The sequence below is a fragment of the Canis lupus genome, chromosome 21, assembly GCF_011100685.1.
Source record: "Canis lupus familiaris isolate Mischka breed German Shepherd chromosome 21, alternate assembly UU_Cfam_GSD_1.0, whole genome shotgun sequence".
Lineage (NCBI taxonomy): Eukaryota > Metazoa > Chordata > Mammalia > Carnivora > Canidae > Canis > Canis lupus.
In genome coordinates, this window is record NC_049242.1 from 30021914 (window position 1) to 30040290 (window position 18377).

An 18377-nucleotide genomic window follows, 5' to 3' on the forward strand; every position below is an offset into this window, starting at 1 on the left:
ACTTCAAATTCATGCTGAGATAGGTTGAAAATAAAAGGATGGGAAAATACATATCATGCAAACATCACAAAAAAAGTAGCTTTATTAATAGCAGATAAAGTAGACTTCAAAGCAAATTACTAGTAACAAAGAGACACATTACATAGCAATAAAAGATCAATTCACCAGGAAGATACGATGATCCTAAATATGTTTTGCTTCAAAACACATGAAGCAAAAACAAAAAGAACTGAATAGAAAAATAGACAACTCATCATTGTATTTTAGAATTTCAACAACCGGGCAGCCCCGGTGGTGCAGCGGTTTAGCGCCGCCTGCAGCCAGGGGTGTGATCCTGGAGACCTGGGATCAAGTCCCGCATTGGGCTCTCTGCATGGAGCCTGCTTCTCCCTCTGCCTGTCTGTCTGTCTGTCTGTCTAAATAAATAAATAAATAAATAAATAAATAAATAAATAAATAAATAAATGAATGAATCTTTTTAAAAAAAGAATTTCAACAACCTCTCAGTGTCGAAGTCCTATATCAGCAACTGATAGAACTACTAGATGGAATATCAACAAGGAGAAAGGAAACAGGATCTGATTGAAATATATAGAACAGTTTACTCAACAATAGAACACACTTTTTTTCCAAGCACCCCTAGACATTTATCAAGGTAGATCTTATTCTGAGCCATAAGACAAACCTTAGCAAAATTTTTTGAGTCAGACATCATTTGAGTCAAATGTCTAATATATAACATTTCAGATATGTATACAATTATACATATATAGTTAGGACAAATGCTTGAAAAAAGTGTATAGTTTGGTCTTTATATATATATATATAAATATATAAATATACATATATATACATATATATAGCTAACATATAGTAGAAGCATGGAAATAGGCATACTAAAATATCCACAGTAAGTTCTTTTTTTTAAAGATTTTATTTATTTATTCATGAAAGACCCAGAGAGAGAGAGGCAGAGACACAGGCAGAGGGAGAAGCAGACTTCATCCAGGGAGCCCCATGCAGAACTCAATCTCAGGTCTCCAGGATCAGGCCCTGGGCTAAAGGCGGCGCTAAACCGCTGAGCCACCCAGGCTGCCCAAGTTCTTTAAAAGATTATATTAGGAGTGCTGTTTATTTTTCTTTTTTGCTTATTCTTACATTCTAATTTTTCTACAAGAGTACATGAGTTGCATTATAAAAATTTTGAAGTTTATCTTTTAGAAGCATATGTATATTCAACTGAATTTTAGTGTTAATCCAGGCTATTTTTTAAAATTTCTCTTTAATGTGTGTGGTGAGCCATTTGTTAAATCAAAGGATGTGTGATAGCATAATAATATTGACTACTGACTTGTTCACATTATTTGAGCTGCTTTCATCAGTTTAAAAAACAATGCCATTGAAATGCGTACTTTACTCACTTAATATTGTTATATATTGTGGAAACTAGAAAATGTTCCCTGGGTCACAAACATGAAAAATATTAAGGATAAAATTTTAAAATATGCTATATTTTGAAGGACTCCATTTTATTTTTAAGGAAAATGGAACTTTTTGCTGTGCCACTAATTTTTAATTAACTACCACATAACAGCAACATTATCACATTCAAGTACCAAAAAGAAGCATTATTACATCATTGGAATATATTGGTCTACAAAAGAAAAAGTGGGGAAGATAAAACACCGTATATTAGTAATCGTTGTGTTTTCTTTTGTTGAGATCATGGCAGCTCTACTTTTACCTAATTAAATTTTTGTAAGCATTCCCTAAAAAACATAATATACACATTTCTAAAATTATGTGGAAAAATATTAAAAACTGTGATGGTTAGGTGCACCTGGGTGGCTCCATCAGTTAAGCACCTGACTCTTTGTTTTGGCTCAGATCATGATCTTGGGGTCCTGAGATGGAACCTCATGTTGGACTTCATGCTCAGTAGGGAGTCTGCTTGGGATTCTATCTCCCTCTCTCTCTGCCCCTCCCACTCATGCTCTCTCTTTCTCTTAAATAAATAAATAAATCTTTTTTTTTTAAGAGTGATGTTTAATTTTATATGTCAATGTGACTGAGCTAAGGGATGCCCAGATAGTTTGTAAAACATTATTTCTGGAATGCCTGGTTGGCTCAGTCAGTTAAGTGGCTGACTCTTGATTTCAGCTCTGGTCATGATCTCATGGGTCATGAGATCAAGTCATGCATAGAGCTCTGAGCTCAGTGTGAAGTCTGCTTGTACCTCTCCCTCTGCTCCTCCCCCTGCTCGCACCCTCTTTCCCTCTCTCTCTCCAAAATAAATAAATAAATAAAATCTTAAAAAAAAAAACATAATTTCTGGTGTGTCCATGAGGGTAAGCCTGGAAGACATTAAAATTTAAATCAGGAGACCAAATAAAAGAGATTGCCCTCAGCAGTGTGTGGGGGCATCATCCAATCTACACAAGAGCCAGAGTAGAACAAAAAGGCAAAGGAAGGGCAAATTCACTCTTTCCACTTAAGCTGAGACATCCATATTCCCCTGCCCTCAGACATCTGTGGTCCTGGTTCACAGGCTTTTGGATTCAGGTTGGGACTTTACACCATCGGCTACCCAATTCTCAGGCTTTCAGACTCACTACTAGCTTTCCTAATTCTTCAGCGTGCAGATGGCAGATCACGAAACTTCTCAGCCTCCATAACCATCTGAGTCTGCCCAATAATAAATCCTCTCTTAGAGATAGATGATAGATAGATAGATAGATAGATAGATAGATAGATAGATAGATAGATAATAGAGATAGAGATATATCCTACTGGTCCTTTTTCCCTGGAGAACCCTAATTAATATATGACTCATTTAGGGATGCCTGGGTAGCTCAGCGGTTAAAGCATCTGCCTTCAGCTCAGGGTGTGATCCTGGGGTCCCAGGATTGAGTCCCACATCGGGCTTCCTTCAAGAAACATGTTTCTGGGGCAACCCCAGTGGCACAGCGGTTTAGCGCCACCTGCAGCCCAGGGCATGATCCTGGAGTCCTGGAATCGAGTCCCATGTCAGGCTCTCTGCATGGAGCCTGCTTCTCCCTCTGCCTGTGTCTCTGCCTCTCTCTCTCTCTCTCTCTCTCTCTCTGCATCTCTATGAATAAATAAATAAAATCTTTTAAAAAATTTATAAAAAAAAGAAACATGTTTCTGTCTCTGCCTCTCTCTGTGTGTCTCTCATGAATAAATAAATAAAATCTTTGAAAAATATATACATATATGACTCATTTATTTACTCATTCAACCAAACAACACACACGTGCACAACACACACACACACACACACACATAGACACACACACTTGAAGTGCCACCATGGATTGAGGAGGGGGTTGATACAGAATCTGGATAATATGTAGTCCTTGTTCTGCAATATCACAAAACTCACAAGCAAAGATGATAAAAATATGATAAATCCTTAATGAAGAAGTACACAAAATTCTATGGTAAAATTGGGCAGGAAACACCCATTGCTTCCCATGGTGTTAGGGAATAACATATCACAAGAAGAGATATTTGAATTGAGTACCTAAATCCTTGAAAGGAGTATAGGAGTTCAAGATAAATATCAGACATAGGAAGAAAAATGTGCAAGAGAAGCACTAAAGAATATGACATACTCCCTGAATAAGGAGATATTCATCATAACCAAGGAATATTGTAAGCTTCAGTAGAAAAGTAGAAAATCAATCCAGATTAAATTAGACAAATTGGGGCTACACCTCTGTCAAATTAAAAGAATTGAAATCACATAGATTATGTTCTCTTACCATAATGGGATCAACCTGAAAGGCAAAAACAAAGAGAACAGAAAAATCTCTAAGCACTTAAAATTAACACCCTTTAAGTAAACCATGTTCAAGGAGGAAGTCATCAAAGAAATTTTTTAAAAACATACAACTGAATGGAAATGAAAATATAAAATATCAAAATTTATGGAATATTACTAAAGCAGGGTTGAGAGGGGCTTTTTTTGCATTTTTATTCAGACATAATTAACATATGTCTTGTCTCTTAGCAACATTCAAATATACAATACAGTAGTGTAAACTATAGTCATCATGCTGTACTTTACGTCCCGTCCCTAAGACTTATTTATTTTAGAACTGGAAGTTTGTAACTTTTAACCACCTTCATCCATTTCACCCAGCCCCTACTCCCCCCACCTCTGACAACCACCAATCTGTTCTCTGTTATCTATGAGTTCAGTTTATCGCTTTGTTTTGTTTTCAGATTCCACATATCATTGAGCTCATGAAGTATTTATCTTTCTCTGATTTATTTCACTTAGCATAATGTCTTCCAGATCCATCCATGTTGTCACAAATGGCAGGATCTTTCTTTTTTATGCTTAACATTATCCCAATGTGTGTGTATCACATTTTTAATCTACTCATCCACCAATGGATGAGACTTCTATAGCACCAAATGCATATATTAAAAAAAAAAGAAACATCTCAAATCAAGAATCTAAGTTTCTATCTCAAGAAACTAAAGGAAAGAGAAAAATAAACCCAAAGCAAACAGAATGAAGAAAATTACTAAGTTTAGAGCAGAAATTAATTAAATGGAAAATGAGAAAAATAGAAAAAAAACAATGACCTAGAAAGCTGGTTCTTCAAAAACAATCCATAGAATTAATAAATCTCTAGCAAAATTGACAAACATAAAAACTAACAAGATTAAAATCAGTATCAGGAATGAAATGGAGATTATATCACTATACATTTTTTATTACTACAGATAATAAGGAAATATTATGAACAACTTTATGCCCATAAATTTGACTATTTAGAAGAAACCAATCCCTCCATAAATCTTTTCAAAATTTAATTTTTTGGAAATTTTATTTAAATTTTAGTTAGCTAACATACAGTGCTAGATTGGTTTCAGGAGTAGAATTCAGTGATTCATCACTTATATACAACACTCAGTGCTCAACATGACAAGTGCTCTCCTTAATACCCATCACTCATCTAACCCAGAAGGTGGAAAAAGGAGAGAGGGAAACAAGCCATAAGAGACTCTTCATGAAAGAGAATACTGAATTTTTAATTAAAAATCTTTTGAAAAAGAAATCTTCAGGCCCAGATGGTTTCACTGCAAAGTTCTATCAACTTTAAAGAAGAATTAAAACAAATGTTTACACAATCCCTCTCAGAAAAAAAAAGAAGAAGACACTTCCCAATTCATTTTATAAGGCCCATTTTACCCTGAATCAAAAATAGATGAAGACAGTGGAGAAAAGACTACAGATCAGTATCTCTTAAAATTGCTCAACAAAATATTAGCAAATCAAATCTAATAAAATATTTTTAAAATTTTACACCACAATCAAGTGACATTTTTTTTCCAGGTATACAAAACTAATTCAACATTCAATGATCATTCAGTGTAATTCATCAAATCAATAGCCTAAAGAAGAAAAATCAAATAATCTTATCGACTGAAGCAGGAAAAAGTGTCTGGCAAAATTCAATATCCATTCATGATAAAAATTCTCAACAATTTAGGAATCAAGGAGAACAGCCTCAATTTAATAAAAGATATCTACAAAGAACTGACAACTAACATCATATCAATATGCTAAAGGACTGAATGATTTAGCATTCAGTAGGTAGGTCAGGAATGTAGCAAAGATACCCACTCTCACCAATTTTATTCACATCATACTTGAAGTTCCAGCCACTGTAATAAGACCAAAATAACAACGACAACATTAATAATAATAATAATGCAAATGAGAAAGGAAGAAATAAAACTGTCCTTATATACAAATGGCATTATTGTATACACACAAAATCCCAAGGAATCTTCAAAAATATGTATATTCCTAGAATGAATAAGTGAATTCAACAAAGTTTTAAATCAACACACAAAAATCAGTCACATTTCCACTTGCTAACAAAAAGCATATGAAAACCAAAATTAAAGATACAATACCAGTGAATGATGGCAAGAAATCTACTATTTCAACCCTTAAACCCCCATAGAAACATCAATTATAACAGCCACTCATAGACAAAAATACCTTTGTGGGAGCCCAGGAATCCGGCTGAAATGTTCCATTACCCTATTGGAGCAAAAGAAAAAGATAAAGAATAAAGACATTAAAGAGGGTACAATATTAGAATAGTTTCACTTTAACTACATCACTCCTTCCCCAAAACAGTAAAGCTCAGTGACAAGAGAGACTCGCTCAGTTTACAACCTCTCCCACAAGAAAAGAGAGAGTGAAGTCAGCATCCAATTTCCCCCGCCTCTTAGGACACTGCCCAAGAGGCCACTTCTGCCTTGTCCCACTCAGAGCATAAGGAGATCAGCTTGGATGAATAGTCTGGGGACAGCTATGACCAGGGGAAAGGGAGAGGGGCTCTTAACCACCAATGCAATTATCTCAGCTAAAATTCTTACTAACTGGCTTGCAGTCTCCACCAATAGCCCATCCATGAATCCTGAAGAACACCTCACCTGTGGAAAACCCCCACAATAGCCAGTGTGTGCCCCCATATTCATGAGTGCCCCTATAGCCGGCACCCTGCATTCCTCTACACATAGTGTGTGTGAGCATCCATAGATGGCACACAGATATCAGCAGTCAACCAGATTCAACTGGCATGGAAGGGAGTACACAATACTTAGGGTACCACCCTAAGAAAAATAAATGGGAGACTCTCAGCACCCAGCCTGGCTTGGTAGGATCAAAAGAAGACACACAATCCTAAGAATTTCTCCTCAAGAGAGAACAGGAAAAGGGAGTAGACGTATCCTTAGAAAAGGTCTTAGAGATCCTTAGAATCTCTGACCAGGTGGACGGGTGAAGATCTTTCTCTCCTGAAGCCAGTCAGCAAAGACTGGAGGAGGTGAGTGCTTGTACAAATGCGAAGAGAGAAACTCAAAGCTTAGGACAAATTAAATGAAAATACAACATAGCAAAATTTATGGTATGCAACAAAAACAGGTCTAGGAGGGAATTTTATAGCAATAAACACCTACATCAAGAAAAAAATTCTCAACCTAAATTTATAGAACTAGAAAAAGTACTAAGTCCAAAGTTAGCAGAAATAATAAAGACTGGAGCAAAAATAATGAAATAAAGACCAGAAAAACTATTTTAAAAAGGTCAACAGGGGATCCCTGGGTGGCTCAGCAGTTTAGCTCCTGCCTTTGGCCCAGGGCCTGATCCTGGAGACCTGGGATCGAGTCCCACGTCAGGCTCCCTGCATGGAGCCTGCTTCTCCCTCTGCTTGTGTCTCTACCTCTCTCTCTCTCTCTCTCTCTCTCTCTCTCTCTGTGTGTGTGTGTGTCTCATGAATAAATAAATAAAATCTTTAAAAAAAAAGTTTAAAAAAAAATTCAACAAACTAAGAGTTTATATTTTAAAAGATGAACAAAATTGACAAACCCTTGGGTACATTAAGAAAAAAAGAGAGAAAACTCAATAATAAAATCAGTAATGAAAGAGGTGATGAATAATTATGTGCCAACAAATCGGATAACCTACAAGAAATGGATAAATTTCTAGAAACATGCAACCTACCAAGACTAAGTCATGAAGAAACAGAAAATTTGAACAGACCAATGATGAGTAAGGAGGTTGAATCAGTAATCAAAAATTTCCCAACAAAGAAAAGCCCAGGATCAGATAGCTTCATTGGTGAATTCTCCCAAACATTTATAGAAGAATTAATATCAATCTTTCTCAAACTCTTCCAAAGAATTGAGGATAAGGGAACACTTCCAAACTCATTTACAAGCCCAACGTTACCCTGATACCAAAACCACACAAAGACATTATAAGAAAGAAGTAGTACAGGCCAATAACGCTGATGAAGATAGATGCCAAAACTCCTCATTAAGTTACTAGCAAACTGAATTCAACAGCACATTAAAAGAATAATACACTATGATGAAGTGGGACCTATTCCTGGGATGCAAGGATGTTTCAACATATCCAAATCAAAAAATGTGATACATCACCTGAACAGAACGAAAGGAAAAAATCATGATCATCTCAATAGATGCAGAAAAAGCATTTGATGAAATTCAATATCTACTCGTGATTTTTTTTAAATTCTCAATAAATTACATATAGATGGGATGTATCTCAACATAATGACAGCCATATATGCTGGGTACAGCTAACATCATACTCCACAGTGAAAAGCTGAAAGCTTTCTCTCTAAGATCAGGAAAAAGACAAGGTTCATACTCTGAACACTTCTAACCAACATAGTACTGGAAATCTTCACTAGAGCAATGAGGCAAGAAAAAGAAATAAAAGGCATCCAAATCAGAAAGGAAGAAGTAAAATGGTCTCTGTTTGTAGATGACATGATGTTATAGATAGAAAATTCTAAAAGCTCCACACAAAATACCCTGATAAAGAATAATAAAAAAGTTCAGTAAAGTTTCAGGATACAAAATCAACATATAAAAATCAGCTGCATTTCTACATGCTAACAGTGAACTATCCTGAAAAGAAATTAAGAAAAAAATACTATAAACTTGCATCAAAAAGAATTAACTACTTAGTAATACATTTAACTAAGGAGGTAAAAAAATCTATACACTAAAAACCATTAAACACTGATTTAAAAACTTGAAGGAGACACAAATAAATGGAAAGATAACCCATCTCCATGGATGGGAAAAATCAATATTTTTAAATATTGATCCATACTACTGAAAGCAATCTCCAGAGTCAGTGCAATCCCAATCAATTCCAATGCATTTTTCACAGAAATAGAAAAAAAAATAATTCTAAAATTCATATGGAACCATAAAACACTAATAAGAGCCAAAGCAATCTTGAGCAAGAACAACGCTGGAGGCATTGCAATTATTTCAAATTATATTATAAAGCTAATGTGATCAAACAGTATAGTACTGACATAAAAACAGACACATATACCAACGGAACAGAATAGAGACCCTAGAAAGAAACCCATACATATACAATCAACTAATCTTCCACAAAGATGCCAAGAATCCAAATTGAGAAAAAAAAACTTCAATGACTAGTATCGGGAAAACTGGATATCCAGATGCAAAAGAATCAACTTGGACCTTTATCTTACATATTACAAAATCAACTCAATATAGATTAAAGATTTAAATGTAAGGCTTGAAACCACAAACTCCTAGAAGAAAACATAGGGAAAAATTTCCTTGATATTGGTCTTAACAATGATTTTTTGGATATGACACCAAAAACACAGTCAACAAATGCAAAAATTAATAAATTGGATTACACCAAACTAAAAAGCTTCTTACAGCAAAGGAAACAATCAATACAATGAAAAAGCAACCTATGGAATGGGAGAAAATATTTGCAAACCAAATAGCTGATGAAAGGTTAGTATTCAAAAAATATAAGGAACTCACACAGTCAATAGCAAATGAAGAATCAACTTAAGTAAAAAATGGGCAAAAATAAATAAATAAATAAATAAATAAATAAATAAATAAATAAATAAAAATTTAAAAAAATGGGCAAAAAAAAAATGGGCGAAAGACTTGAATATGTCTCTAAAGAAAACACACAGGGGTACCTGGGTGGCTCAGTTGGTTAAGCATCGGCCTTCAGCTCGGGGCATCATCTCTGGGTTCTGGGATGGAGCCCTGTGTCAGGGTCCTTACCCAGCAGGTAATCTGCTTCTCCTTCTCCCACTCCCCACTCCTGATTCTCTCTTCCCCTGCCCCCGTCTCTCTCCCTCCCACTCTCTCAAATAAATAAATAATAAAATATTTAAAAAAGAAAAGAAGACACATACACACACACAAAAAGCACAAAAGTAGATACATAAACAGCCAACAGGTGTGTGAAAAGGCTTTTAACATCACTAATCATTCAGAGAACTACAAATCAAAATCATAATGAGATATCACTTCATACCTGCTAAGATGGATAGCATTTTAAAAACAATAGATAACAAGTGTTATCAGCAATGTGAAGAGAACCATAGTACTTGGTCAGAATATAAATTGGTAATAGCCATTATGAAAACTTTATGGAGGCTCCAAAGAAAACAAAAAAATAGAACTACCATGTGATCCAGCAATCCCACTTCTGGATACTTATCCAAAAAAATTAAAACCAGGATCTTGAAGAGATAGCTATGCCCCCATATTTGTCATAACATTGTTTACAATAGTCAAATAGTGGAAATAACTTAAATGTTCATCAATGAATGAATAGATAAAGAAAATGCGGTATAGACATACAATGGAATATTACTGAACCTTAAAAAGGAAGGAAATCCTACCATTTGTAACATGAATGGACATTATGCAATGTAAAATAAGCCAGATACAGAAAGACAAACACTGTGTGCTCTCACTTATATGTGGAATCCAGAGTAGTCAAACTCAGAATCAGAGTATAAAATGGTGGCTGCAAATGGCTGGGGAAGAGGGAAATGGGGAGGTGATGGTCAAAGGATACAAAGTTTCAGTCATACAGATAAATAATTTCTATATATCTACCATTCAGCATAGTGCTATAGCTAACAATACTGTCCTGTGTACTTAAAAGTTGCTAAGAGTATAGATCTTACATTGTGTTCTTATCACACACACACACACACAAACAATAATAAAGAGGACAAGAAAAAACTATGAGAGGAAATTGATTTCTATGGCCTTGATGGTGGTGATGTTTTCATGGGTACACCCAAACTCATCAAGTTGTGTACATTAAATATGTATCACTTTTTACATGTTAACCATACCTCAAAAAAAGCTGGCTTAAAAAATAATTTACAATCACTCAAAGAAAATGAAATACTTAGGTAAACTTAAAACATGCATAAGATCTATATGCAGAATATTACAAAATGCTTGTTTAAAAAAAAGAAGACATAAATAAATGGAGAGACATATTGTGTGAAAGGATACATTAAAGATGTCAATTCTCCCCAAATTGATCTATAAATTTTAATGAAATTCCTATCAAAATCTCATCCAGGATTTCTTGATAGACATAGACAACTTATTCTAAAATTTATATGGAAATATAAAAAATCTAGAATAGTTAAAACAGTCTTGACAAAAAGTAGAAATAAAGTAAGAAGTATTACTCTAGCCATTATTAAGCCCTATAATATAGCTATAGTAATCAAACAAGATGGTATTGGCAGAGGAAGAGACACATAGATCGAAAGACCAAAAGAGTGAACCCAGAAACAGACCCGCAGAAATATGCTAAATTGAGTTTTCACAAAGGTGAAAAGTCAATTCAATGAAATAGCCTTTTCACCAAATGATGTTGGAGCAATTGCATGTCCATATGCAAAAAAAAAAAAAAAAGCAACTCCACCTAAATTTTACACCTTATACAAAATTTAACTCAACATGGATCACAGGTAAGTAAAAACATAAAACTATAAGAACTTTTAGGAAAAAAACATGAGAGAAAATCTTAGGGATTGTCTAGGCAAAGAGTTCTTAGAGTTGATATCAAAAGCTCAGCCCATAAAAGGGGAAAAAATAAATTGGACTTCGTCAAAATTTAAAATTTGCTCCACAAAAGACCCTGTGAAAAAAAGATGAAAGACAAGCTACGGACTGGGAGAAAAATATTTGCAACCACATGTTTAACAAAAGACTGATATCTAGAATATATGAAGAACTCTCAAAACCCAACAGTAAAAATAACAATCCAATTCAAAATTGGCAAAAGACAGGAAGAGATATTTCACTGAAAAGGATATACAGATGGCACATAAGCACAAAAAAAATGTCTAACATCAGTAGCCATGAAGGAAATACAAATTAAGACCATGATAAGATATTCAATGCCCACCTCTTAGAACAGCTAAAAATACAAAATAGTGACAACACCAGATGCTAACAAAAATGAGAAACACCGAATCACTTATACATTGTTGGTAGAAATATAAATGGAACATCCTTTCTGGAAAACAGTCTGGCAGTTTTCTACAGAACTAGACATGCAACTACCATATAACCCAGCAATTGAACTCTTGGGCATTTATCCCAGACAAATGAAAACTTATGTTCACACAAAAACTCATACATGATTGTTCATAGAAACTTTATCAGTAATAGCCAAAACCTGGAAACATCCCAGATGTCCTTCAACAATGAGTTGTTCAACAAACTGTGGTATATCCATACCATGAAATATCATTCATGGACTACTGATTCAGACAACAATCTCGAGAGAATTATGCCAAATCAAGAAAAGCAATCCCAAAAGGTTATATTGTGTGATGCCATTTATATAATATTGTGTAAATGACAAAGCATAGAAATGAAGAGGTAATAAATAGGAATAGACTACTGATTCATACAAAAATCTCGAGGGAATTATGCTAAGTCAAAAAAGCAATCCCAAAAGGTTATATACCATATGATGCCATTTATATAATATTGTGTAGATGACAAAGCATAGAAATGAAGACAAGGTAATCAGTTGCTAGGAGTTTTAGAAAGGGATGTAGGAAGAAGGGAAGGAAGTAGGTGTGCCTGTAAAAGAGCAAATAAAGGGATGCTAGTGGTAACGAAATTGTTATGTATCTTGACTGTATTAACATCAACTTCCTTGTTGTGATATTGCATTATAGTTTTGCAATTTGTTACTACAGAGGGAAACTAAATGTTACGCAGGATTTGTCAGTATAGTTTCTTACACTGCATATGAATATATAATTATCTCAAAATAAAAAATGTGTTGTGGGACACCTAGGTGGCTCAGTGGTTGAGTATCTGCCTTCTGCTCAGGGCATGATCCCGGATCCTGGAATCAAGTCCTGCATCAGGCTCCCTACAGGGAGCCTGCTTCTCCCTCTGCCTATGTCTCTGCCTCTGCCTTTGTCTCTCATGAATAAATAAATAAATAAATCTTTTTTAAAAAAGTGGCTTGTGTATGTGCATATACAGCTATTTTAAAAGAATACATTAGCACTATATCTATTGACCTGAAAAATATACTATTAATATTACTATTAACTAATAGTTGGAAAGAGGACAAGATGAAGAGAGAGTATTGAATTTTTTTATACATCTTTATAACTCTGATTACAGTAAGCACCTCTGAAGTTTGAGGATTTAGGAAAGAGACAACTAAGAAAAGATAGTTTGAAAATATTTTTAGATTTTTTCAAAAAGGTAAATAACCCAATACAATGAAAGTCAAAGAATATGAATGTGTGAATATGACTGTGGGATGCTTTTACCACACTGATATTCAAGTGGTACAAAGTTTGCAAAATGAGGCAAATGCAGCTCTTATCTACAAGGAAGTGGTGATGAGACCCCAAGGTGAGAAGAAAGCCGGAGGCTCAGTGCTGACAGACTAAGCACAAGAAGCAATGGGGAGAAAGATAACTCTGTGACAACATATTCACCAGATTCAAGAGACAGTCCACACCTAGACTCCCTGGACTACCAGACAATTTTATGGCTTTGTTCCCTCCACACAGAAAGATGGGCTAGGAACGCAAACATAACAGTGACTATCAAATACAGAGAGTGGAAAAAAAAATATATATATATATATATATATACACAGAGAGTGGCACTAGCACTGTTCACGTTGCAGAGGAGGCACATTTGAGTGAAGTGAAAACTGAGACACAACTGACATTTGCAATGAATCCTCAGCCCGTCAGTGACAGAGTTACAGTGAAGCAACTTCTACAGTGTTTTACATTGCTTTCGGTGCACAAGGGAAGGAAGAGAGGAAGAGAGAGGGCTGCTGGCCAGGGAATTATGGAATACTGAGTGTCTTAAGAGAAGCTGGAGGACACAGCTGCAGGACTTTGAGGAAGGAACTTTGTGATGCAAAATTCACAATGGCAACTACAGAAGAGAGGCAGAAATAGCATGTTATTTCTTCATTACAGAAGCTGTAATGAAGAGAAAGAAGGCATTGAGTTGGGTGAATGCAAGACTATTCAAGTAAGCTTAGAGGTTAGGAGAAAAGCTATCTTATTTACCTACAGATTTTAGGCAAAGCAAGATGGCTGGTCCTTCAACTTGAATATGTGCATTGATCTAGGGAAGGAGAAATGCAGGCTAAGATGAAATGAAATTGCCTATGATCAAAAAATGGAAACCAACCTGATTTAGTTTTATGAAGCCAACATAATCCTGAAATTATATAGTCATTAAAAGAATCCATTTTGGACTCACACTGACCTGGATTTTTTCTTTAATGAAGATTTTATTTATTTATTCATGAGAGGCACAGATTGAGAGGCAGAAACATAGGCAGAGGGAGAAGCAGGCTCCCTGAGTGAAGCACAATGCAGAACTCGATCCCAGGATCCCTGGGATCACAACCTGAGCCAAAGGCAGATGCTCAACCACTGAGCCATCAGGTGCCCCCACACTGATCTGGATTTAAATCCAGACTCATTTGAAATTTTGTGATCAGAAGTCAGCTATTCACATTTTAAGGAGTTTATTTGTTAAATGGAAATAATGATAGTACCTACCTCACAGAGACATTATATTGAATGAGATGATACATGTAGAGTGCTCAGTCCAGTGCCTGACTCACAGTGTTCAGTAAATCATAACTTGGTAGATAATACCAAAAGTTGGCAAGGGTGCAAAATAACTAGAAATCTTATACAATTTTGGAGTGCATAATGGTACAACTACTTTGGAAAAGCATTTGTTAGTTTCTTATAAAGCTAAACACACATTTACCATATGATACACCAATACCATTCCTAGATATTTACCCAAGAGAAATGAAAATATTTCTACACAATGATTTTTATGCAAATGTTCACTATAGCTTTATTAATAATAGTTAAAATGTGAGGACAACCCAAATGTCTATCAAAAGAATAACGGATAAATAATTGTGGAATATTCATACAATGCAACACTACTCACCTGTAAAAAAGAATAAACTAAAAAGAAAAAAAAAAGAATGAACTAATGATACCTACAACAAAATGGATGACTCACAAAAACATGTTAAGTGAAAGAAACCATACACAAAATAGTACATACTACATGATTTCATTTATATAAAATTCTAGAAAAAGTAAAACTATAAGAACAGGAAGTATACCATTAGCTGCCTGAGGCTGGGGCTGGAACAAGGAAGCCAGAGAATTAACTGCAAAGACTAGCAAGGGAACATTTTGGGATGATAAAAATGTTGTATTTCTTGATTGAGATGGGGCTTATATGGCTGTATACAATTGTCTAAACCCATCAAATTATACACTTAATATGAATGCATTTACCCCAATAAATTGATTTTTAAAACTATAAGAAACCAAGAACAAATTTTCAAAAGATGTACATTAACATCTGGAGAAATCTTTAAATTTTATTGAATAAAATATAAGGAAACTAGAATAAACAGTAAGATATAACATATTTTGAATGGAAATATTCCATATTGGATGGCTATTGATGCTCCTAAATTAATCTATAAGCTGAATTCATTCCCAGCTAATCCCATAGGATTTGGAATTTAGCGAAGCAATTCTAATAATTGTGTAAAAGAATGAAGGCATCAAAAAAAAAATCCAAGATGTTTCTAGAAAAACACACACACAGAGAAGAATAAGAATGACTTACCTGCCAGATATAAAGATAATTACAGTAGTTAATATTGGTGAGGAGTTAGCAAATAATATTAATGTTATAAGGACATAGCCTAGATCAAAGCTATTATATATAGGAACTTAGTGTATAATAATTGTATATCACTGCAGAAAAGTGCTGGAAGAACCAAGTTTCCTTTTAAGAAAAATAAATAAAATTAGATCCTGGTCTCATGTTACACACAAAAATAAATTTCAGATGGATTAAAATAATTAAACATAAAAGATATGTAAATGCCAAAAAATGTATGATAATATCTTTATGATCTCAGGGTAAGAAAGAACTTATTAAATAATACACAGAAGTACATGGCCTAGATGTGCTTTTTATTAAAGTTCAAATTAGTAAGACAAGTGACACCATAAACAAAATTAAAAGATAGTTAACAGATTGGAAGTTTATATTTCCAATATAAAACAAAGGATTAGTAACCAGAATATACAGAGAAAGAGTACAAAAAATATATAGGGGGGGAAGACAGCTGAACAGAAAAATGGACAAAAGATAGATCAGACAATTTATAGAAGAACTATAAATGACCAATAAATATATTAAAAATATAAATTAAAATGAGTTAATATTTCTAATTAACCAGATTTGCAAAAAGGTAAGAGTCCGATAATATAAAGTGTTGCCAAGGATGTTAAAAAATAAGATCTTTCATAAAAACTACAAGGGAGAATATAAGTTGGAACAACTATTTTGAAGAACGATTTGACAATATCTGCTAAAGATGAAAATGTGCATATCTCATGACCCAGCAATTCCACTCCTAGATGTATAGTCTAGAGAAATTTTTATACATGTGAAAAAGCAGACATGTACAAAAATATGAAATAGCAGTATACACAGCAAAATAGGCAGGAACAGTAAGTCCACCAATAAGTAAATAAATAATATTTGGCATAATCAGATGCTATAAAACTATGTAGAAATGTAAAGGAATGATAAACATCTGTATATCTGCATAAACAGAACTCAAAACATCATTTCCTATATACACTAAGAAATAATTTATGTAAATGTCAAAGAGCACCAATTAGCAAAAGCTTTAAAAACTGAATTAGAAAGATACACTGAATTCATGATAATTGCTGTTTCTAAGGTGAGAATGAAATACAATAGGAGATAAAAGAGACTTTAATTTTATCTTTAACTTTTAATTGCATTGATTAAAAAGGAACTGAAAGCAAACTGGGACAAAATGGTAATAATGATCAGTTCTAGATGTCTGGATAATATGTGCACTTGTTATTCTTTATAATTTTATATATATATTAGCCACTTCTCAAATAAAAGTATAATGAGAAAAGAAAACACAACAAAGTATATTAGAAACACAGGTATCAGTTATGAGACTGCTGCAATATTCTAAGATAAGGCTGTGGGGTATACAGTGGGACATTTTCCATTGGGGATGAATGCTCTTAAGGAAGTGGGCCTTGGTGGCTGTGTGAATGTAGTGAAGAGAGGCTGGTTCCCCATTCACAATACTGTGTTTGGCATGTAATGAGTTCGTAATAATGTTTACTGGATTCTGTGGACGACATTAGTATTTTCCTGGTTGTAAGAGCTTCAGCCATGCAAGTGAGCTTGGAGGAAGGGAGGTGATAGTAGGAAAAGATAAAGGCGCTACCTATTACCTCAGAATAGATCTTTAGGGAATTAATTTCTTGAAAGATGGCCCCAAAAAACATAGTCAGTTCCAAAGTCCCCCTTCTAAGTGCTACAGAACCTTTAGAGGGAACTACTCATCTTTTGCAAAGAAAGTCTTTGGAAGACTATCCCAGCACTGGTCTCAATAGTGGTCAGAGATAATTAATCTGAAAAAATGCCTCTTCTGTGCCTCACACTGAAGGAAAAGAATGATTGGACAAGGTAAGGCATTGGGGGAGGTGTTTAGCATCATGACCCAATTTTTCTTATAGTGTCACCTGGGAGACCAAGACAGGAACTATAACAGCATGTCCTCAGCATGCAAGAGAACACTGGAGTCACTACTACCTATGGCCAATGATAGAGTGAATTGAAAGGACTGATCCCACTGCAGAGGAAGGGGAAATGGATAAGGACACCAGACAATATTACAGGAAAATTGATTAAAATTAGATCTGAGCTATCCCATACCCCTAACAGAACCTGAATCCTACCAGATCCTATTATAACAGGGAGAACAGTTAACCTCATAAGTTTATAACCTCAGTGCCAGAATATCTACTATCTGGGGTATTTGGGTATTTTAAAAAATATTTTATTTATTTATTCATGAGAGACACAGAGAGAGAGACAGAGACAGAGACAAAGACAGAGGCAGAGACACAGGCAGAAGGAGAAGAAAGCTCCATGCAGGGAACCCGACATGGGACTCGATCCCAGGACTCCAGGATCATACCCTGGGCCGAAGGCGGCGCTAAACCGCTGAGCCACCCGGGGTGCCCATATTTGGGTATTGAAGGAACTTAATGACTTCAATTTTGTTGGGCTTAAAGGATCTGTGATTTATCTTATGAACAATCTTTTGTATAGTTGGTGCCCAGGATAGGCATATGTCAGCAAAAAAGTTCCATTAGTGTTCTCTTGAGGCTTGGCACTCAAGGGCATTTTTTCCCAATCAATCATCTCCTTCACAGCTCTGTATTCACTGCCCCCAGCTCCCAAGTGCTACTCTCCTTCTTCAGCAATCCTAGGACAACCTTTCAGGTACTGATCCTTTTGGCCCAAATACCCTAGAAAATACCTATTTTTGTTCTAAGTCTCAGCAG